This window comes from Corythoichthys intestinalis, chromosome 19, assembly GCF_030265065.1.
Source record: "Corythoichthys intestinalis isolate RoL2023-P3 chromosome 19, ASM3026506v1, whole genome shotgun sequence".
Classification (NCBI taxonomy): domain Eukaryota; kingdom Metazoa; phylum Chordata; class Actinopteri; order Syngnathiformes; family Syngnathidae; genus Corythoichthys; species Corythoichthys intestinalis.
In genome coordinates, this window is record NC_080413.1 from 32,007,491 (window position 1) to 32,032,681 (window position 25,191).

Genomic DNA, 25,191 nt, shown 5'->3' on the forward strand with positions numbered 1-25,191 from the left:
TGAGGTACCCGGAGGTCCCCACTCCGATTAAAGAGTGTGACCATTAGAGCAAAACACTTTAATCCTGTTTTGGTGTGTGAATTAGACAGCAAGAGGAAATGATAGTCAGTGGTACAGCAAAGAGAAGTAACACCGCTTTGTGATGTTGCAAGGCAGGTTTCCCCTTCTCACTCTCTCACTACAGCACACCCTCCAACCCGTGCCCATATTAGGGCAAAATGCAAACAACCTCCTGGCAAGCCGAGCTCAACCCCCAACACACTACGCTGCATTTGCTCCAGTGTGGGGAACCCAAGAGAGACACTGCTTCTCTAACCCAATTTGAAGGGCCATTTCCCTGTCTAGTAAAAAAAAAAAAAAAAAAAAAAAAAAAAAAAAAAAAAAAAAGAAAAAAACTACTGGAAAAAAAATGAAAGGCTAAAATCAGTAGTCAGTCATCGCGATTTGAAGGGAAAAATCTGGATGAATAAAATTTCATTTTCCAACGCTTGTTCGGAGTTGATGTTTTTAGTACAGAGTTTAAGCATTGCCGAGTAACCCTCTTTCCCCTTCTATTGCTTGAGTGTGTTCTGTTTCGTTTCATGCATAATTTTTGGGGCAGTGTTGTACTCCAGTTGTAATTTTGGCAGGTCAACACCTTTTCAAGCAACAAAAACAACACATATGAACATTAATGGTTTATGACATCCCTCGCTTGTTTCCTTCAACCCATTTAAAAGCCCCCGAGCTGTAACCAATCCATCAGCCAATCAAAAGCTGTTGTCGTGCAGAACAGAGACCCGACTCGTTACAGTTGTCACATAAAGGCACGTGCCCATGCATTCTCATTTACTCATGGGAGCGCAACAGTCTTCCAGCCTATTGAATCTTGACTTAATTGACCCTTTCCTGAACCCCTGTGAATGAAGAATACAACTCATAATGAGCCACATGGGTCCCCTTCCACCCAAACATCAGCTCACACATTTGTCTTGCTCACACTAACATTTAGTTCTCTTGCTTGCTCATATTGGACTTCCTCTGACTGCATTATTTGTGTACAAAGATTCCCTCGTGTGACCCTGGGCCGTGCAAAATATGGATGGTCCTTGGTGGGTTTGATGCTCAATCATGTAAATAATTGATTTCCATGTTATAACCTGAACATCTGCTGACAGAACAAGCTGTCACGCTATGTGACTTTTGTTCCCAAATCCTGAGAATTAAAACGGAGCCTATGAGCTAAGTTTATTTTCAATATTCTGTAGGATCATTTCATACGAACTTGGGCTGCAGCTATCGCTTATTTAAGTAATCGATTAATCTATCAATTACTTTGTTCAAATAATCAAGTAATTTGAGTAGGAACATTTAATGCTTTGCAAAATATATTTTAGGAGCTGTAAAACAAAGTCTTACTAAGATTGCACTTTCAAAAGAGCATTAAATGCAAATGCGAAATAAAATTCCTGAGTGTTTTTTTTTTTTTTTTCAGCCTGCAGAATTGCACTCTAACAAGACTAATAAATGCATTTAAAAATAAATTAAAATACCTGAGCTTATCCTCAAACAGTATAAAAAAAAAAAATAAATAAAGATCGAAATAAAACCAAAAAAATTTGGCTCACTTGCACAGCAAAAGTCGGCTCGCTTAAATTCTACAAAATGCTAATGTTTTTTTTTTTTTCAGTGCTCTTCACCAATCATTCAAACACATATTCCCACAAAAAACTGCTAAATATACCTCTAAACTAATCTACGAATGCATAAACAATCAAATTAGCTCAAACAAAAACTGACCTAATGTTGGTCTTAACATGAAGCAGTTGGATCCAGCCATGTTATGAGTTACGTCATATTCACTGTTGCCACTAGAGGGTAGTGTATCCAGCCAAATGAATCAAACTAAATGCAAACACTTTCAAAACAAACCATTACAACGCCCACTCTAATTAAACGAATCCTCGAAGCAGCAAAATTTGATTCGAAGCTTTTTTTAATCAAATTACTCATGTTAATCGATTGTTGCAGCACTAATAGAAACCCTATATTAAAATAGATTGTAGATACCCAAAATGATTCCAATCCTCATCTCACAAAATAATGATAAACTAGACATTATAGAAGGCTTTGAAATAAATAGGCATGTGCCGATTACCATTTTCAAGATATACCGTGGTATGTAAACGTCAAAGTTTCAAAACCAAAAAAATTTTCAGTCATACTTTCCCTAAGGTATTAGCTACTCTTTATGTCGAAAAAATGCATGGCGAAATCCCTCGCTTGCAGCTGTCAGGCTCAACCCTCCCCCACCGGTTGTTGCTTAGTGTCACTGAGTCAGCTGTGCTACACGAAGGCTGGAGGAGGTGAAAATCCTGAACTTTTTCCCTATTGAAGAAAACAAAATAGCTGGTAAGGGATTACTTTGGCTACAGAAAAGTTAGACGGCCGCAGTTTAGAGGAGGAAGGCCAACCGACATGTAAAACATGTTTCCGGAGGGTGGCCACCGAGGAGGCAATACCTCCAATATGATTTCGCATTTATGCAAAATTAAAGGCTCGTAAACACTAGGGGTGAAACGGTATACAAAAATCTCGGTTCAGTACGTACCTCGGTTTTGAGGTCACGGTTCGGTTCATTTTCGGTACGGTAAGAAAACAAAATGCTAAATATAAAGGGGTTGGTTTATTACACACCTTTGTGCTTTCAACAATAGGAACATTAGCCTATACAAAGCTAGAATTGTGCTAAAAAAGTAGCGGGTATTTAAAGATAATCCAAAAACAATTTACCTTTCCGACCCCGCGTATTGGTCAGCTTTCTTTCTAAAAGAAAGAAGAAGTGCTAAAGAGAAAAGCAATCCCAATGACAAAGATTTTAACACGTCAGTGTTTCCCACCAATGAAAGAGACTGTGGCGGCCCGCCACAGTCTCGTTTGGGCCCGCCAAAGTCTCGTTTGCGCCCCCCCCCCCCCCCCCCGCCGGGAAAAAAAAAAAAAAGATACTAATCAGATGCGTCAGTCAGCCGATTACACAGCTGTAGCCCACTCCACTCTACTACCCACGCGAGTGAGAGCAGCATTTTAGAGTAGTATTTTATTTATTTATTTATTCATTTAAGAGACGCAAGGGGAACGAGTAGGAAGAATGGGAGAACGAGCGAGATAGCGAGAGATAGCGGTCGCATGTCGTAGCAGCCCGCTGTTATTTTGTTATTGTTTTTCTTTATTATTGTTACCACAATCAAGTGGGTAAGCAAATACAGACTTCTCTCCTTCTTCCCCATATCCGGGGCATTACAATAGTTTGGATCGGACTTTTCGGCGAAAGTGAGCGGTGGACGGCCGTCTTGGACGGAAAGCAAACTTTGATTGAACTTGCGCAGAGAGGCGGGGCCCAAAATAAAGCCTTGCTCTATTTTCAGAGCGTTGGTCACAGTAAAGTATTTATTAGTTCAAGCAGAGTAAAATGATACATATTCACGGTACAAGAACGTCGTTTCCGTGTCCATCGATTGGTAAGAAAAGGCTGTTTGTACGAGTGACGTGTGGGCGCTCCCGTCGGGGGGACATTTCGCGTGGAGTGGCTATTTTTGGGCACAACACCGACGCGCCAACTTCAGACAATTACGGCTGACGAAAGTTGGATAAATGCGCCCCCCCGCCCCCCCAATTTCGCGAGCTCTGGGACACTCGAAAAATGACTCTCATACCTCTCCTTGCTAAGTTAATGGTACCTCGATGTGCGTTTGTGTGGAAATTTAGTTCACGAACAACGGGGAAAAAACTATCCACCTTCTCACCGAATCAAGAAAAACTTTACACGGCCATTAGAATTCCCCCAGTCCTGTAAATGGGTCAGTTGACAGAAGGACTGTTATTGTTGTGGTAATGTAGTACTTATGAGGGTCAAATAAAAAGGAAAAAGGAGGGCTACGACGGCGGTCTGAAACCCGCGGCTCTTGGGCCGCATGCGGCTCTTTAGTGCTGCTTCGGAGCTTTTTTTTTTTTTTTTTTTTTAATGGAAAAAGATGGGGGAGGGAAATATATTTTTTGTTTTAATAGGATTTCTAGGAGGACAAACATGATACAAACATTCTTTCAATTCATTAATATTGTAATGAAGTTAAACTTGTGGTGTCATCGTACAACAGAGTAGTCACGTGGTGCGCTATGCAGGGGTCCCCAACCTATTCCACTAAGGCACACTGTGGGTGCAGGATTTCATTCTTACCAAACAAGATGACAACACTTTTTCCCCAATCTGGTGTTTTACAAGTGCAATCAGTTGATTGCAGTCAGGTGTGGCTTGTTTTAGCAGAAGCCTCATTGGTTCAACTGTCTCTGCTGGATCGGCTGGAACAAAAACCAGGACCCACAGTGTGCCTTGAGGACTGGGTTGAAAACCCCTGCGCTATAGGATCCACTGCAGGGAAAATAAATATTTAATCATGAAGGCTAATTATGTATTTCTAGCCAACTTATTCATTTTTATAGTAGGCTAATATAGCTAGTATTGATAATTATAAGGCTTGTACAAGGCTTTTAATTTTTTGCTGCTCCAGACATACTGTATCAATTTTTTTTTGGGGGGGGGGTCAAATATGGCTCTTTCAACAGTTTGGGTTGCCAACCCTGAGTCACTACGAGATGTAAGTCGTACTATTGCTACGAGAAAAAGAAGTCGCATTATTACATAGGGTAACGTAGCTGTAATCAGCAACGCATTTTACATACATGTACCGTAGCTGAGAGCTATAACATTAGCCTAGCTAATGAAATATTTCAAATATATCTTTGTTATGGTTCTTCTTGGGGGGAAAAAAATAATGGAAAAAAAAAAAAAAAATTCGCCGTGGCACGACATGGTGTGGCTGTCCGACTCCGATGCAGCCCACCACCACAGTTTCGAAAAATCCTATGGTCAGAGAGCCTCCCACCACAGTCTCCTAAAATCCTGTGGGAAACACTGCATGTATTTTACAAATAAAATGCCTCAATGAATCATTTTTTTTCTTATGAACGGTTTTCAAAAGCTTTATTGGTGGATTGTCTCAAGTTAAAGCGCCACACAGAAATTAATATTATTGGTGGATTGTCTCAAGTTAAAGCGCCACACAGAAATTAATAAATTTCATTGTGTAAGCAGGATCCGTGTATTATTCTTAATATTTAATTACAGGTGTTTTAGCTCATTTGAATTTATTTTATTTAAATGGGCTATTATTTATTTTATTATGTGTTTATATTTTACAAATGTGATGTAGTATTCATTTATATTGTATATTTTATGTTGTATAACTTTAGTTCCTATGTGAATATTAGTTCCTACTTGTTTTGTTGTGGTAGGAGAGTTTTGTATTGAACATGGGGCCGTGTTGGTTATTATTATAGCAGAGAAGACAGCAGTAAATCAACAAAGACAAGTCAACTGTGCCCCGATCTACCACTCAAGAGACCTGATGGACTCAAAAAGTGGGTTACGATTGCATATTAGTTTGAAAATCGACCGGATCCACTGTATTTTTACACGAGTGACTTCCGATCTGCCCGAGCCTAGCTACTGGTAGTAGTATTGACGCAGGAGGGTCGCGTCTCACGTCAAATAATAAACTGCCGTTCTTTTCGCATGCGTCGTGTTTAGTTTTATTTAGAATATATATATATATATATATATATATATATATATATATATGTATAGAGAGAGAGAGAGAGAGAGAGAGAGAATTTATATTAGCATAACATTATACTTATGTTCCAATTTACCAATATGTTTTAAAAAAATAAAAATCCCGTTCAATGGAATTTTTTTTTTTTTTGTAAACCCAGATATCTCAAAGTAACACATTTTAGAGCTTTAATTGCAATACTGTTAAACCGTGATATATTTTCATCTTTCCATATCTGTTTTCCTTGCTTCTTTTTACTTTAATGTGTGCATTTTTAGAAAATGTATGGAATTTATCACTACAAATGGGAATGGCAGACTTTCCTAACCACTAAGCTTTTTTTTGATACAGTTGATACCAGGGCCGGAGTGGGACTCATTTTCGGCCCTGGAATTTCATGCCTCAGACCGGCCCACTCATTTAAAATAATGTCATTATGCATACACTTGTTAAGTTCAGTGTTCTCTAAAGCCGTGTACTGTAATTCTGTGTATGTAAAATGTGTATAATATGTAATAAAAAATGTGTATGCATATGTAAAATATGCAGGTCAATTGCATCAAACATTTATCTATCACTTTCAAATGTGTAGTTTTATTGCATCTAACTTTTGACAAATAAATGAGCCACTATTATCATTTGGGCTTAAAATGTGACCATATTAGAATTGAAGCTTGCTTGTTCACACTGTTACAACACCTGTTTTTTCAACACTGACAGCATCAATGGCAGCAATCCCATCCTCACCACCCTCCCCTGTGTCTGCCACTGACATTAAATCACATATTAAAGAAATAGTCCATTTTGAACATAACAACAATGCATTCTGATCAATTCAAGTCAGCTTTATGGCACTTTAAAATGCCACGTAATTGATTACAGTATATTAATTCTAATTTTCACTCACTGAACAACATGGCAATCCTTCTTCCAGCTCTGCACCTGTGGCGTGTTCATTATGGCTAATGCTTGTTGCTACATATCCCTTGTGAGGTACTACAAGAAGCCAAAGTTTCCACAATTACATTTTGTTGTATCACACGGTGCAAGTTGCATTTTATCCGCCATCTGGCCTTACCACTTTCGTTGTAATCCTCTGTAGTTTGAGGCAGCGAAGTCGTTGCATGAAAAAAATTAGGTATTTTTGCGCATTTTGCCGATTCTTTCACGAGTGGTTTTCTCTTTTATAATTCTTATTTTTTTCAGCGCAACCCTTGCTCTTTTTATCCATCCGAGCACCGAGATAGCAGCTAATTTGGCTCAATACAGACTACAATTAGGGGGCGGAGCTGCATGCTGTATTTTTCGTCTGCACACGTGAGGATGCATCTGGAAAAAAAAAAAAAAAAAAATTTTTTTTTTTTTTTTTTTTTTTTTTTTTTAGATGGCCCACAGGGACAGCGGTAACAGAATGTAAATTATACTCACTGACACTGTCATAAATAAATACCAAACAAAAAATTATAACAGAGTATTTTTTTTTTTTTTTTTATAAAACCCGGACCCGCCCATCTGGCCGGCCGGCCCATCGGGAATCGTCCAGAAGTTCCCGATTAGTCACTCCGGGCCTGGTTGATACCCAATACTCATTTTTTTTTTTTTTTTTTTTTTTCAGAAAACCCCTCGTACTTGTAATTTTTCTATGTCATGATGATTTTTTTTTTTTTTTTAATTCCGCGTAGCAAATAATCTTTAATAAATAATTCAGAGAGCAGTCCTGGAGTGACAAGTGACCCTTTAAATGTTCAGGTCATGTCGCAAGGGCTAGTAGTGCAGTATTTTCAGTCCTAGTTGGTATATAAAGCCAGTTATTTAAGGCGGCACTGAACTAATTTACTAAATATAAATGCCGGCATCTCACCTTCAGCAATTCAAAGTCCATCAAGCAGTATTTATGTACTCATTTGAATTAGGGTGACCACTTGCCCAGTTTTAGGACGGACACTCAGCCTTTTCAGTGAAGTGTCCAGCGTCTGACACAACCCTTTGGCCGAACGCTATTTGTCCAGTTTTTAAAGAAAATTGGCTGCGGTTCAGTATATGTGATGCAACTCAGCCCCACGTTTGTCACAACTGGTCTGTGATTGGCCAAGAGTGGCTTCAGTTAAAAATGTCCTATATATTTGGTTCAATAAATGTAAACAAAGCTTCACGTGTGGCTATCGGACGACATCACTTCCTCGCCTATGTTTTACAACAGTGCTAGCAAACATGCTAAAACGGTGGACATCTTTTAACATTGAATGGACACAACAGCAGGATTTCCTCGCCAAAAGCAGTCGAGAGCCATTCTGAGGTTTCTGCACGCTTGCCTGTATGACTTAGACATGAGCGGCAGGAGCAAAGCAACCGTAGAATGTCATGCGGAGAGCGCGAAACATAAAACAATGGGCGAGCAGCAGATTCGTTGACATTGAAAACATTTTTTCGAGGACCCTGATCGCCTCTGGGTAATAAAATAACTGCAGCTAAAGTTGCCCCTCAACTAAAATCTTGTTTTTAAGAATTTTGTTTGTTACAAATCTTTTCCTTTTGGCTTTTCCTTTTAGGGGTTGCCACAGTGAATCAGTTGTATCCATCTAACGCTGTCCTCTGCCTCCTCTGCTCTCACACCAACTACCGTCATGTCCTCTTTATCTACATGCATAAACCCCCTCTTTGGTCGTCCTATAGACCTCCTGCCTGGCATATGGTTCTTTGTTAATACCGTTTCAAAATAAGTTATGTTTTCCGGCTTGTTGCAATTTGAAAACACGGTACTATAAAATAATTAAAATAAATTGTAAAAAAAGGTTTGACCTTTAATTGGAATTTCTTTACTATTTAGTTAAACAAATATGATCTATAAACCATGCAAAATGTTATTGTTGATGAAAATACACCGCAAATCTGATGGTTTTTTTTGTTGTTGTTGTTGTTTTTTTTTTATAAATATGTCCTCCAATTTTACCTTATGGTCACCCTAATTTGAATATGTTTTAAGGTACTGTATCAGTACTGGAAGCAGCCTAGTTAGCGGCTAACAGGGTGCAGTGTCTGAGGATGAAGCGAGTTCCCGGATACTCTCATATTTTTTAAATATGCCAGCAGCATTACAGAAGTGAAGTGAGTGCGAGGTAACTTGAACACTGAGGTCACCATGACCAGAAATGCTTACTTTGCTGTAAGTAGTTTATGTGCTGTTATGATAGTGAAGTTGACTGTAACCTAGCATGCCTCACACCTCAGGTTTTACATGCTTCCCTTTATCCAAAGTTCCATAATGTTCAGATGTTTGTTGTGTACCTTTAGTAGGGAATAGGGTGTGTTTCATCCACTTCCTTTATTTCATCAATGATTAACTATAGTTTTTTTTTCACATACTGTGGGTAAATACTGTAGTGTGTCATGGATAGTTCTTTGCCCAATGTTGCTCACTACTGCTAGTTAGTGGTGGTTGTCCACTATTGCCTTTTAGAGCCAGGCGGTTTACCGAAAATTTATCGTTACTGACATAATTTTGACCGTGTCGGGAAATTTAGTGTTTTAATGTCTTTACACCCTGGTTTGACTATGTGTTGTTCGGCTATGCTCTTTCCAATTTAAGTACAGCCAGTGTTCTTTACGTGTGACGTCACGTGACTTTCAGGAAATCAAACAAACGAGCCTATCAGCCGCTACGCTAATGCTACAAGTGAATGTAATGGAGTCTGATAATAGTGAAACGGCTACCGGTAGCCAGGCCACAGGCATTTCGAGTATAGCATTAGTCGACGCTCATAGTGTCATGTTGGTGCCAAGAACGAGCTCGAAGTCGGTTGTATTTTGGAATCGAGAAAGACGACAAACCATGGAGCCCTACATAAGTTTGACGGTCCATTTAATAGACAACAAGTGGGAGCTCCGCACCCCGGCTTCTGGATACAGCCTATTTCTCAGACAACCACATGGGTGAAATGACTGCTCAGGCCCTGAAACAAATGCGACGTGAAGTCGCCACCAGCGGCAGCGGCGCTAACCTTGTCAAAGCGGCTGAATTTTAACTTAATGACTGGATTGGGCAGGGACTGGATCTAGCAATCAGTATGTCATGTTATTTTGTATTTCTGTTCATCATAAAGTATAATCCAACAGTGTAGCCTACAATATGACCGTTTAATGGCCACAGCTATTTTTCTGTATGTGCTTGCTTTATTCTGTGTCATTACTGCCATTATAAAATCTTAAATGTTTCATTGGCATTAGAGCAGTATAGTATAGCTTAATGTGTATGTGGGGTGGGAGTGGAGGGTTCGGGATGTGTGCGTGTGTGTATTTCAGTAAGTGCTCTGGCAAAAAAAATCTTGTGATGAGTAATCATGTCACAGCAGCCATTAACAATAAGTTGTCTGTACTCGGTCCTTTGTTTGAAGTGCACTGTTCAAGCCCCTCTTGCTGTAAATCATTTGTGTAACAATGACATTTTTGCACAGTGGCCATAGCAATATTTACAATGTTGTACATTGTTCAAGTCATCCAAGCCGTTAGAAATGTTCATACTCGAATGCTTATTGTTTACTAGCTATTTTTATATACTTAATGTTTGCATTGTATGTACAGTTTTTAAATATGTTAAATTGAAAGCAGGTAAATAAATCAATGAGAAAAATATGTATTTCATGATGCATTGATTCAGATTATCAAAATATATAATAATATAATATATAACCCTGTGCTTGGGCAAATATATCGTCATTTATCATTATGGAGGTAAATCCGCTTAATTTACCGTAATAAGTACTTAAGGCCATATCGCACAGCTTTACCTTGCCTTCTTCAGTCAAACAAAAGTGCCCTTCTGTACATCCTACTATTGTCATATTAATGAGATATATTGAGATTATTTGCGGGAATTCACTCATCTCGGTCTGGCTCGGTCCTTATCCACTACGTTCTCCTACATTTGCTGGAGTCTCCAAATCACACCTAGGAAGAACAAATCATTACACTGTAATCTGCTGTTGTCTTCCAGAGAGCAAAGCTAATATCGTGATTTTGTGGCCTGCATCACAGAGCACAGGAAATAGGGTACATGCTTTGCTCAGTAGTATGTTATTTTCTTTAATGTTCTTCATTTTGAACTTCATTCCACGTTCTAGCTACAATTGCAATTACAAAATTACCTTCCCATAATTGTTTGCTATTATAGTTTTTACATTACTGAACACCCCCATTGTTGAAGACTTTGGTTCATACCACACCCTTCAACAAGGTTTTGTTTTATTCAGTCAATTAATGGAAGTAGTGTGGGTTTTAAACACCTCCATTTCACTTGGCAGAAGTAGTAGTAATCGCATCTTTTTATCAGCCAACTGAAGGCATGATTGAGATTTCTGTGTTCTGCCAATATTCATTCCTACCAAGGTTTCAAATGAAAACACATTTTAGATCCTTAAGAATCATCCCATCTGTTAGCTTGGCTCACCACAACTTCTGAACTCTGTCGAACTCTTTTACCACCATTGCAGAACGGGGGGGAAAATCCTGCTAGCCCCAAGGGGGAAACGAGCAGAAGCATCTTGCCTATAGGCAGAAACCTTCTGTACCATTTGCTCATGTTTAAAGGTTGTCGGTTTCTGATTAAGGCACTTTTATTATGATTGATACCTTTGAGAGCTTAATGCTCTTTTAAATTGTTGGTATTGGTGTCCTCTAATGTGATTTAATCACACTCTTTTTGTAAATAAACTAGCCAATGGCCATGCGAGGTCTTAATATAATCACTTGCCCAGTGACATACTCATTCAACAATGGCCAATTAGAGCAAAGAGTTAAATTCAGATATTAAATATTCAAATTCGATCCGGTAATTAATGAAAATCAGGCCGTTTGCAGAGGCAAGCAAAAATTACCAAATAGAATAGCTTGAAAAGCGATATAGTGGCCATTGTCAGCGCAAATTGGCTTGCACACTTGATAAAATAACATCCAAGGTTATGAAAAGAATAATAAAAAGTCACCTTTTACCATATCTCGTGGACTAGAGATTAATAAAATATAAATAAAATAAAATACCTACTTATCTGTGTGTGTGTCGGTATTTATGTTACTGAATGTATCCTTTGGTGAACAGATGGCACTTGAGTATTTTTTGTTCATGTCCAGGGAAGCAGAATCATTCATTTTAGTCGGGAGAGAGCTCTGGAGGTGTGGGGTTGTGTCACTGAAGGTTTTGTATCCTGGCGTCTGGAGTTCTGTGTATGCCACAAATGGGTCAAATACAACGTACTGATTGAAAAAATACACTCGCAGAGACTGGGAATATTCTCTGATGGACCATTGAACAAGGTGGAGCTCTTAACAGTCTTTTTACTGTTATGTTAACAGTGGCTTCACTGTTTCTTTTAAACATTAGTTTACATAGACTACCAGTGTTGTTTTTGGCAGCCCCTTTAATTTTCGTTTTAGTCTTTTGGACGGTATAATGCATTAGTCTTAGTCCTATTTTAGTCATTTCAAAATGTGTTTTTCTTCTTGCCTGGTTTTTGTTGACGAAAACAAAACTAATTTCGTCTAGTTTTAGTCGACGTTTACACAATACTTTCGTCTGTAAAATTCTGTCCACTCCAAAAATGAATTAATAAATAAATGTTTTCGACTATTTCGAATGAACATTGACAGGCGAGCACATATTGTAGCATCCACAAATCTATCACGTGATAATAGACCCTCAGCAGGAAAACAGTACATTATTTTCAATTAATTATACCCACCTGGACACCACGAACTGTATGTGTTAAAAAAAAAAAAAAAATTGTCAGAGAGTTAAAGAGGACGCTGGCCGTTAGCAATAACCTAATGCTAACGTGCACGTGAATGCTATGCTAACGCTACGAGTTACATTTAGTGTGTGATGATCATCAGCACAGACCTTTAAAGGCTAAAGCAACATTGCATATTCTCTCTTGACAAGAAGATAAATCATACCGTGTGAGTCTCAAAACAAGCAATGAGGAGACTGGAGAGGACACTAGTGTGTGAGTTTGGGGAGCGCAGCACGTCACATGAATGACACAACTAGACACTGCTACAATGCAGGCTAACTACACATAAAATTTCACACACTGTGAACATGTGACAGAAATTATGGTGCATTTTCATCTCGTTCTCATCTCATCAGACGAAAACTGGCATTCGCGTCGTTGTTTTAGTTTCCCATGACACGTTTTTGGCCCGTTATCGTCTCGTCATGAAAAAAATTGTTCGTCGAGGAAATATTTTCTATATAATCCAGGGTTCCCGCGGCGTTTTAAAAAGTCTTAAAAGCATTGAATTTATGAATATGAAAATAATGCCTGAAAAAGTCATGAAAAAGTATTGAATTTTCGTACCTGGGTCTTGAAATTCATGATGTATGTAACTTCTCCGTGTCTTATGTCTAAGAAGTTTAATTTGTCATTTTGATTAATTAGCATAGCCTAAATAAATAAACAGGGCGGAGGAGCCAATCATTGAGAAAACAACGCATACCCGGGTCAAAATCCCGTCCTGCGGGATTCTTGCGTGAATCCCGCGTCACGACGGGAGTCCCGACAAAATGTCATGCTCTACACTACAGTTTTTTTTTTTTTTTGCACCTAGTCATGCATTTCTTGTTAGAGAGATTAGGAAATGTAAATTCAACAAAGCGTGGTTGAGTAAACAATCCTTTCTCCAATGGCTCAAACCAGTGGATAGCAGTATGTTCGCGGCTTTTTGCATCATATGCAAAAAAAAAAAGATTCATCTGGGTTCAATGGGCATGAAGGCACTAGAGTCCCATGGTAAATCGTCCAAGCACTTAACCTCCATGAGAGGAAAGAAACAAACTCCCTCCTTTGCCGCCGGCGTTTTTCAATCTGCCTGTACAAGACACCCAGCTGCTCACGAGCCTTAAGAGACTGAGGCTAAAGACGGCTATTAAACTGCTAATGTAAGTGAAGTGACAGCAGCTAACACTAGCCCCCCTGTTTCCCAGCCCAGCTACGATTGCTAGTGGATTTGCGAGACTGGATCTACGCACATTGTTTGGGTTCAAAGCAAACATGAAAGAAGAGGTGTTGTGGTTGCCCGAGAGTTTAAGATGACGCTCGCCACGCTAAATGCTAATGCTAATGAGAACGCCTCTACTTGGCCTGTGGTTTGTGTCTGCGCTGTGGTGGTGTCGCCTGAGTAGCCTATTCAATACGCTGCATTCTTACATCCTACACACATTCCACATTTCCACATTCAAGAAATAAATTAACACAAATTCACGGATTTTGTTTTTCTTTGTCGATATGGCTGTGAAATAAGTATTAAAAATGGTCTTAATTAGGTCTTTAAAAGTCTTAAATTAAACTTGAGCAAACCTGGAGGAACCCTGCTATCATCGTCGACGAAAACAACACTGAAAAATAGCTATACAAGAAACTAAAATTTTCAGTTGTATTCCATGCTAGCTCTGTCACTGATGTGCTAATTCTGCTAGAATATCTATTTGAGTTAAACTTTACGGGTGTGCCATCTTAGGCACCCCACGATTCGATTCGATTACGATTCAGGGTGCTACGATTCGATTTTTGAACGATGATCACGGTATTGACGATGATCATGGTTATCACGATTATCGATCCATCGTACATTACTAATTAATAAAGTAGACAAACAAATTTTTGTTCACTATTTATTTAAAATATCCTAAAGATTTAACAGGAATTATGGAAACATACCCATAAAATAAAAAGCTGCCCTTAAGCTGCTTTTTTATTTATTTATTTTTACAAGAAAGTGCAAAAACCTTAACCATTTTAAAGGGAGTACTTATTTCACTCAACAATACAATAATATTTACACAGGTGGAATGAATTCCATATTTTCTGGAAACAAAGTGTCTTTAGAAATAAGCCTTCTTTTAACCAATATACTTTGTTTTCAAAGATTTCTGTTCTATTTCGCATGTTCTTAGTGTTACTGCTGTACTTAATCATGGTTTTACACGTTCTGCATATGAAATACACGTTAAACAACAACAATAAAGGCTAAACAGTACAAGAGGGTTCGTGTACTCACCTCTTATAGACGCACACGGGTCTTAGCAACACACTCATGACATTTTTCAATTGACATGACTTGAAACTACAGCTGGACATCTGAAAGACGAGGAGCAACGAACTATCTTCCCCTCTCGCTCTAAAAGATAACGTGCGCGCCGGGTCGCGCTTCTGTACCTGCCTGTCTCATACAAAAAATGTATTTTCCAGTCTTTTGAAGAAGAGTAAATCTCTCACTCAGTGACAGGCAGCATCCATTATAACGTTGTGCGTGCGTCCGTTAAAGGTGTCCGGGCGGCAGATATGTCTTGAATTTGTTTCCGCTACCAGCGGCTGTCATAAAGTTATGAGGGAAAATCATCGTATTTGAGCCTTTATGAATCGTGATTGAATTGTCACGTCTCGAATCGCGATGCATGTAATAATCGATTTTTTTGGAACTCCTCTACTAATATTGTCAGATTGCTCACCTTGTAGTCTTGCTGAATATATTGTAACCTGAGGTTCGCTAACTTCATTTCAAAATTGAATCTTGTTTCCCGACTGTATGCTGCCAACATTTTTATGTGCATTTCCCGCTACGCCTAGCTTCAACACCTGCTGTGAAAACTGGCAGACAAGCTAGCAGCTGTTCTTACTTTCTTCTGGAATGACAGTTATTTTATAGATGTTGAGTTTGAATAATCATCTGTCTGTTTGCTGGAAACGCATGTTTGTGTGAATAAAGTAGCAGCAGAGTGAATGTAAAAGAGGAAAAGAAAGTCTCATCATTAGGGTGGAAATAGGAAGGAGAGTCTGTCTGTAGACAGGGATGAGCTGCAGTGAAAGTAGAAAATGGGACACGATTTAAGGAAGTCCAAATTGCGGTGAAGGAGCTTCCTCTTGCGTGAGTGCTCAAGCCCTTCTGTCCACATTTTGGCAAGGTTGAAAGTCTGTGAAATTATGTGTGAATGTCTGAGTGCCAAGCGTAACATGCAGGTGACGTCCATTCATGTGTGAGATGACAGGGAGCTACTACACGCCATTGTGCCCATGCAAGGAGAGCATCCACTGTCCCTATGGACCATCCATTCTTCCATCTGACTGCAGCATCCTACCACTTATCCACTTGTTTTATGTGCGTCATGTTTACCAAAGGTCCAGGAGGGTCAGAACAGTCAATCGAGAACTATTTCCTGTAACATGGCAAGGCTGTTTCAGTAGTTTCCCTTTGCATTTGATTTTGAAGCAAAAGATTGTATGCCTTATCATGACACAATGGGTCAGCACCATCAATTAACCTTGCAGATTAGGTCACAATTCATCTTGTTTCTGTTCTCAGCCCGGAGGAGTCCTATTTCATTCCAGTGACCATTAGCATTGATATGTGATCCTGCAGTGAACATAAACCAGATAGAGGTTTAATAAGCTCTATTTTGGGTGCAATGGTATCAATTTCAGTTTTGAATAATTCAGTGATGTGTGCGTATGTGTTGTCCTCTGCCCAAATGCTTGTATGAGTCAGGAGAAAATAAGGGAAGTGTGTTAATGTGGAAAGTTGATAGCGTACCCACACTCACAATTGACTGTGGGCGGCAGATACACATACTGTACTGTTAAACACCCTGTGGGATTTGTTTTTCTTTCCAGTATCATTTGCTCTCAGACTGAATTGATTTCTCTTTTGTTTCAGAGAAGGCAACGCGAATGATATTGACAGCAACCTGAGGTCCTGCACCAGACGAGGTAAAAACACACAAGCAATATAGCTCAATCACTGTACAGTTGCAATAAGATTCAGTAAGCACTTTTACAGAAATTCTTTTTAAAATAATGCAACGTGCGAGTGTCATCTGTTCTGGAGTTCTAGTTACAACTAATGATTTTTGTTGTTGATATTTGTTTAAGCATTAGTAAGGTACATGACGACAGGTATACGTTTTCCTGTTTACTTTGGATGGCTGTTGGTTAACCCTTTAAGTGCAAAAAGCTTTTCGCGCCCCATTTGTGAATCTTGGCTGTAAACAACCCCCACACTAACCTGTGACTGACTGAAAGTGACTGACCTGTCAGGTTCTATTTCTTGTTGCATGATGGAACTTTAGTCATGGTTGCAGCAGTTGATCTGCTTACTGTAGGTGATGCTAGAGGGCATCTTTCATTTTGCCGTGATATAGTTAAGCTGACAATTACTATGTATTGATCTTTTCATGTAATTTGATAAGAATACAAATAATCAATACATAAATAAAACATTTTTTTTAAATTCTGCTGATCAGCCATGCTTAATATCTTTAAATAAACGCAATCAATAAGTACTCATCCACCTCGACAGAAGTGCTTCCGCCTCACCTTACACGTTAATTTGCACATTTGTCGACTCCTGCTGCTAATGAATCCACTATTCTGTAAGGGTTTGCCTGTTAAACGCTCTAAGGCTATCAGTGTTGGGAAAGTTCTTCTACATGAGCAAATTCAAATTGCGGTTCACAAAATTTAAAATGAACTGCTCAATTAAGAATTCAAAGGTTCATGGTTCCAAAAAAATAAACCTTTGTAGTTTTTTTGTTTTTTGTTTTTGTTAACTTGTGTAATCTTCCTTCTCACCAATAACTGCTGCAAACTATTATTGACAGAGTCTATATTAGAACTAGTGTTGCACCGATAGCATTTTTTGGGCCCGATACCGATACCTGGCTGTGCAGTATCTGCCGATACCGATACCATTCAGATACCACTCTGTTTGCAAAAAAAACCCCAACATATATATATATATATAAAGGGTACTTGCACAATTAGTGGTTGACTAAATACTTATTTGCCCCTATATATATATAATATATATATATATATCAGAGGTTGCGCTAGACTTTTTCGTTGTCTGTCATTTTGACTGACAGGGTCATAAAAATACGGTCATAATCTATTTTTACCCGTCACTTAAATTTTTAAAATGATGATAATGACATTGTGGTGACCATTTGTTTGGCATAATTCACCTTCCGTACTTGTGTGTCCATTTGGCCGAGCGCGTTACCGGCTATGACACAGTCACGTGACAGAGACACTTAAGAGCCGCACGCGTTCCGGCTTGAATAGAGAGTTCACAGAGAGCAGCAGAGCTACAGCGGCTGGACACAGCAATTCGAGCTAACAAGACTCTTAACATTGCATACCGCTTCAACATATTCAGTAGGATTTAGTTTTCATTCATTTTAAATTAATATTCTGTCCGAACAAGCTTAACAGAGAATCCACACCGTGCCATCACACATCAAGCAGATGAATATGTAACTTTTTCTCCGCACTGACAAAAACAGCTGACTGTGGCCCTAGTAGCTAGGCTACATATGGAACAATGAAATTAACAGTTCACCTGTTGTGGCCTGAACACATTCTCACACTTTCCTCCTGGTGCGCATGGACTTGAATTACGTGCCTCTTTTTTCACCTCTTTTATCAACACCATCATCGTTTTGGGTCTTTTTGAAGAAACTTCGGACACTCAGTTGCCTTGACATTTTTCAGAGTAAGGCCAACGACATCATGCATCAAGAGAGAAAATAGCTAATTAATATGCTCACTCGCCACCCTGTGGTCTGGGGTGTGAATTGCAACCTGTCAAAATGACAGATGGACTTCAGTTTTTTCCGTCACCGTTTTAAAAAATCGGTCAACGACGGAAAATATTCGGTTAACGCGACCCCTGATATATATATGTTGGTTTTTTTTTGGCACTGGCGACTATATATATATATATATATATATATATATATATATATATATATAGGGGCAAATAAGTATTTAGTCAACCACTAATTGTGCAAGTTCTCCCACTTGAAAATATTAGAGAGGCCTGTAATTGTCAACATGGGTAAACCTCAACCATGAGAAACAGAATGTGGGGGAAAAAAACAGAAAATCACCTTGTTTGATTTTTAAAGAATTTATTTGCAAATCATGGTGGAAAATAAGTATTTGGTCTATACCAAAAGTTCATCTCAATACTTAGTTATGTACCCTTTGTTGGTAATAACGGAGGCCAAACGTTTTCTGTAACTCTTCACAAGCTTTTCACACACTGTTGCTGGTATTTTGGCCCATTCCTCCATGCAGATCTCCTCTAGAGCAGTGATGTTATGGGGCTGTCGTTGGGCAACACGGACTCCAACAACTTCCTCCTCACCCCGTGGCGTCAATATAATAACAAGAACGGGGAGCAAAAATCCCAGCACCACACGGCGGGACGTAGTGAATGACCTACAGAGAGCTGGAACCACAGTAACAAAGGCTACTATAAGTAGCACAATGCTCCGCCAGGGACTCAAATCCTGCACTGCCAGCCGTGTCCCCCTGCTGAAGAAAGTAAATGTCTGGGCCCGTCTGCGGTTCGCTAGAGAGCCATCGGATGATCCAGAAGAGGACTGGGAGAATGTGTTATGGTCAGATGAAACCAAAATAGAACTTTCTGGGTTTAAACACAGGTTCTCTTGTTTGGAGGAAAAAGAATACTGAATTTCACCATACCCACTGTGAAGCATGGGGGTGGTAACATCATGCTTTGGGGCTGTTTTTCTGCAAACGGACCAGGACGACTGATCTGTGTAAAGGAAAGAATGAATGGGGCCATGTACCGAGAGATTTTGAGTGAAAATCTCCTTCCATCAGCAAGGGCATTGAAGATGAGACGTGGCTGGGTCTTTCAGCATTTGCCTGGTATACCAGACCCACCGCTTTTCCAGCGATTGAGTTTGGCGACCGTCCGGCGGATCATATTCCGAGGGCGGAGCAAGCCACAGCAAACAGACAGCAGAGTGGACCAATCAGCAACGAGCAGACGTGACGTTGTTAAAGCGTCAAGTAATTAGCGTGAGCAGAGAATGGATACGTTTATTCAACATGACTAGCGCGAGTCATGTTGACTGTTGTCAATGACTTGTTTCGATGCGTTTTTGGTGATTTAAAACTGGTTTTACCACGGATTGGAACATATTCTCAGCTCTCCCGTTCGCCATTTGTGTTGTTGTAGAGACTACTTTCGGTCACGCAAATAAAGGAATCTGATTGGATGATTGATTTTGTACCTTGCTCGAGAGGCCGTCAATGGGCTGGGTCCCAGACTATTTCTCACAGTGTTTGAAAAATACAGGGAGAATAGTCTGGCTGTGCCAGGCAATTTCAGCATGGCAATGATCCCAAACACACAGCCAGGGCAACAAAGGAGTGGCTTCTTAAGAAGCATTTCAAGGTCCTGGAGTGGCCTAGCCAGTCTCCAGGTCTCAAGCCCATAGAAAATCTGTGGAGGGAGTTGAAAGTCCGTGTTGCCCGACGACAGCCCCAAAACATCACTGCTCTAGAGGAGATCTGCATGGAGGAATGGGCCAAAATACCAGCAACAGTATGTGAAAAGCTTGTGAAGAGTTACAGAAAACGTTAGGCTTCCGTTATTGCCAACAAAGGGTACGTAACAAAGTATTGAGATGAACTTTTGGTATTGACCAAATACTTATTTTCCACCATGTTGGGGGCGGCCGTGGCGCAGTTGGTAGCTAGAGTTGTCCTTGGACCAAAGGGTCAGTGGTTAGATTCCCGACTACGACTGCCCACTGTCAAAGTGGAAAAATAAATTAAAAATAGGGGTGTCAAATGATTAAAATTTTTAATCGAGTTAATTACAGCTTAAAAATCAATTAATCGTAATTAATCGCAATTAATCGCAATTCAAACCATCTATAAAATATGCCGTATTTTTCTGTAAATTATTGTTGGAATGGAAAGATAAGACACAAGATGGACATATACTGGACTGTCTCAGGAAATTATAATACACAATATTCTAATTTTTTGAGACAGTCCTGTGTATATATACAGGACTGTCTCAGGAAATTAGAATACACAATATTCTAATTTCCTGAGACAGTCAGGATATTCAATATTCTAATTCCTGAGACAGTCAGGAAATTAGAATATTGTGTATTCTAATTTCCTGAGACAGTCCTGTATATATACACAGGACTGTCTCAAAAAATTAGAATATTGTGTATTCTAATTTTCTGAGACAGTCCAGTACATTCAACATGCTGTACATAAGTACTGTATTAGTTTATTATAACAATAAATCAACAAGATGGCATTAACATTATTAACATTCTGTTAAAGCGATCCATGGATAGAAATATTTGTAGTTCTTAAAAGATAAATTTTAGTACAAGTTATAGAAATGTTATATTAAAACCCCTCTTCATGTTTTCGTTTTAATAAAATTTGTAAATTGTTCAATCAAAAAATAAACTAGTAGCCTGCCATTGTTGATGTCAATAATTACTTACACAATGCTCATGGGTGCTGAAGCCTATAAAATCAGTTGCACCCAAGCGCCAGCAGAGGGCGGCAAAACTCCGAAAAACACAACAAGTACAGCTTTCGCTCTGCTGTCATTTTAATCTGTTTGAGCAGGGCATTTGTGCATTAATTGCGTCAAATATTTTAACGGGATTAATTTAAAAAATTAATTACTGTTCGTAATTTTGACAGCCCTTGTTAAAATACCTTAATTTAGCCTCAAATGGTTTCAAAAAATAAATAAATGAGGATCTAAGTACAACAAGAGAACAATTGGCTAGCTTGCATAGCAAAAGTTCGGTAGCTTAAATGCTATAAAATGCTAACTTTTTTACAATACTTAAAAAAAAAAAAAATCTTTCAAACACATATTCCCACTAAAAAACTGATATATTTGTAAACTACAGTAAATTAGGAATACATAAAAAATTAGCTGAAACAAAAAATGTACCTTATTTTGGTCTTAACTGGAAGCAGATGGATTCAGCCATGATAAATGAGTTATATCATAGTCACTGTTGCCACTAGAGGGCAGAGTATCCACCCAAATCAATAAAACTAAATGCAAACACTTTCAAAACAAACCATTACAACGCTATTCTATCCGAATACTCGAGGCGGCAAAATTTGATCCGGAGCTTTTTTTTAACCGAATTACTTGAGTTAATCGATTAATTTTTGCAGCACTACACCGAAGGCTAATAACTGCTTGTCTTAGCAACAAACCCAAAGTCGCAGAACATCTACATTTGCGGCATATGCCGGTGACCAAATGCTCATATTCCGTGTATATTATTTATTCATTTGTTTTACTATTTTTAGCCTTGTAAGCTAATCGTTTTTGATCGAAATGTCCTTAAGTGCGAAATGGATTGAAACAATGAACGATTTCAACGAAATTACTTCAGTAGTTCAGAAAGCTTTGGTTTCTCCAATACTATTGTCACAGCTGTCTTTGTCAAATGGTGTATTTTGAAACATTTAACGTTCTTTTAAATCATTATCATTGGCCTTTATAGCCCCTCCCAATTTCACGACACAGCCACATTAAAACTGTTTTCACTTCAACCACAGAAATTCCTCAGTTAATGCACAAACATAACAGTGCCATTCTTATACTTCCTGAGGGGTTGTTATGTTTAATTATAATGTTTAGGAAGTGACATAATCACATTCCAACAGAGTAAAAAAAAACATATTTTGGGGGGGGTTTAAGCACAATTCAAAAGTGTTGTCAACCAAAAGTGGATTATAATACCTTTATTCATTTATTATCAACTGCTTACATAATTATGTGGCTGGTTTGGCAGCCAGCTAAAGTTAGAGTGGGGAAAGACCAAGTTGCACCTAAGGGGAGTTAAAATAGCGCCTGACTCATATTGAAGGGAAGGGAAGCTGTGGAGATGCATGTTGTAGCTGCAGGCTGTAGACAGCAGTTGGAAAGGTTCCACCTTGACGCCATTTCACCCTTTTAGGAAACTCAAAATTGAATCGGCACTGCCCCCTTCTGGTACAACCTTGTTTAATATTAGTTTATTTATATAGTAAACTAGGACTTAATCAACGCTGTACTGCAGAAAGAGTCTGCAGAATCGAGTCTCTCTTTTTTAATTTATGCCTCTTGTGTATGGATGTATGAAGAGCTCAGCTTGAGCAATGAATAGCAGAATTGACTCTATAGCTGTGGCCTGCTGGAGGCTTCACAGAGATATGTAGTGTGATCATCATGTGCACACTGTAAGGACAGTGTGTCTTTTGTTGTTACTTCACACTATCATTTGATTCTGGCAAGTTGCATCTTTGTGGTCATGAAGAAAGGCTCACTCTCTCTAGAAGCTGCTAAATGTGCAGTTTCATCTCAGTTTGATAGACTGTATACCCATTTTTTTCTATTCTAGTTACTCAATTGACAGTTACTCAATTGACATTTTATGACTCAACCCACTCATCATGAATGTCCTGTGTGGAATGCTTTTAAAATTCTGATGCTGTTCCCACATTTATCCATGTGACGTCCTACTGAATATGACGTGTCCTCTTTTCCTGTAAATGTGACCTCATGTAATTCTGGGGATAGTCCCAAGGAATTGCTGCCAATTTACTGTACTTTTAGTTGCAATAAAATATTTATAGAGAAACTGCCATTGACGTCTGTTTCTCCTTTGCTGGGCTTTGTTTAAAAATGCACTAATCCAGAGAGATTGGTTCTGGATCGATGTAGTTTAATCTAGACCTGGGATGTAAAACTCATCTTTCGCGGTTCACAGTGTAGTTAGGTTTTCCTTGGGTTTCCGGAATGTAAAATGTTTGTTTTTGTTTCTTTTGGCAATGCCATCATATTTCTGGATTATTTTGTTGCTTTTTAGCCTTAAAAAAATAAAAATATTAAGGGTGTTACAAAAAATCGATTCTGAGATGTATCGTGATTAGGGCTGTCAAACGATTAAAATTTTTAATCGAGTTAATCACAGCTTAAAAATTAATTAATCGTAATTAATCACAATTCAAACCATCTCTAAAATATGCCATATTTTTCTGTAAATTATTGTTGAAATGGAAAGATAAGACAAGACGGATGTATACATTCAGCATACTGTACATAAGTACTGTGTTTGTTTATTACAACAATAATTCCACAAGATGGTTTTAACATTATTAACATTCTTCCTGTGGGAAAGGGATCCACGGACAGAAAGACTTGTAACTGAAATAAATGTGAGTTTGTATATTGTGACTTAATATTGCCATCTAGTGTATTTGTTGAGCTTTCAGTAAATGATACTGTAGCAACTTAACTGTTCTGCCAAAATGCATGATGGGAAGTGGTGGAACCATGACTGTGTGTGGTGGCTGCAAATAGTATATCTTCTCTGCGTTGGGAGCAATACAGGGTGTTAAGAAAAATAAACTCCTGTCAGTCTTCCCCACCTCACTTCCTACAATAGTTGTAGTTGTTGTGGAAGTGTTGTCAAAGCTTTTACTAATTAAAAGCACAGCCCCAATGAATGCTTGTATCTACTCTACTCACTTGACGCTGCCTTGTAGATCTGTATATACGCAAAACAGCGCCTTTGTAGTGTATTTGCAGCAATGCGTGAGAGGGTTGCGCCACGCATGCGTTAATTGCGATAAAAAGTTAAACGTGATTAATTCAAAAAATTAATTACCGCCCGTTAACGCGATAAATTTGACAGCCCTAATCGTGATACTATGTCACGCAATTCTTGTATCGATTCAAAATCCATCTGTATCGATCCTTACACGTGTTTTCGTTGGAAATAAGCAATTCAGGGGCTGCACTTCTTTTCCTGTCCAGTAGTTGGCAGCACCCAGCAGCATTGCCTTAAAGGTTGCTAAAGAAAAAACATTATACTAGTCCGAGTAGAGAGTTGTGTATGTCGCCCTCTAGTGGTTGCTCAGATTAATCCTTTTATAGGTTTCAAATTTGGGCTCATTTTGGCTTTGCCTGCAAAAACGGAGGCATGGAGTATTTAGAATCCTGCATTTAAGCAAGTTAGGACTAAAGATGATTCGTACAAAAAAAGAGAATGTTATAATGAAAGCCACATGTTATTCAAACAGAAAACAAAAACATTTTTACTTGAGTCTTGGATGAGGTTTCAGGAATAAACTGATATAAATGTACTTATGTCCATTTGATTTGAATTTTCTGTGATTCAGTGGTATGAAAAAGTATCTGAACCTTTTGGAAACTCTCACATATCTGAATAAAATCAACATCAAATGTGACCACTGATTTTTGGCAAAATCACACAGATGAAAAAACACTGTCTGTTTTAACTAAAACCACCCAAACATTTATATGTTTACATATTTTAATGAGCATAGTATCCAAACAATGACAGAAGGGGCAAAAATAAGTAAGTTAACCATCACATTTAATATCCCCCCACCCCACCGCTTTGGGAGCAAAAACCAGAAGAAGAGCCAGACGCTTCCCGTAGCTGCAGATCAGTCTGGTGACTAATCTTGGTCCATTCTTCTCTGCAAAACTTCTGTAGTTCATTCAGTTCCTGGGATGGCTGGCATCAATCGCTCTCTTTAGGTCATGCCACAGCATCTCAATGGGATTCAAGTCTGGACTTTGACTTGGCCACTCCAGAACGTGTATATTGTTCCAGGGCCGGCCCAGGCCATTTGGGGGCCCTAAGCAAAATAATACCAAGGGGCCC

General features: G+C 38.9%; 1 protein-coding gene across 3 annotated transcripts in view; it reads left to right on the forward strand.

Moving 5' to 3' along the window:
- fam49a (family with sequence similarity 49 member A) overlaps positions 1-25,191 on the forward strand; it is a 78,206-nt gene that overhangs the window by 27,614 nt on the left and 25,401 nt on the right. For all 3 annotated transcript variants that reach the window (XM_057822791.1, XM_057822789.1, XM_057822792.1), the window contains exon 2: positions 16,350-16,402. The gene's annotated coding sequence lies outside the window, so the exon portion shown is untranslated. The remainder of the gene's footprint in view (positions 1-16,349; positions 16,403-25,191) is intronic.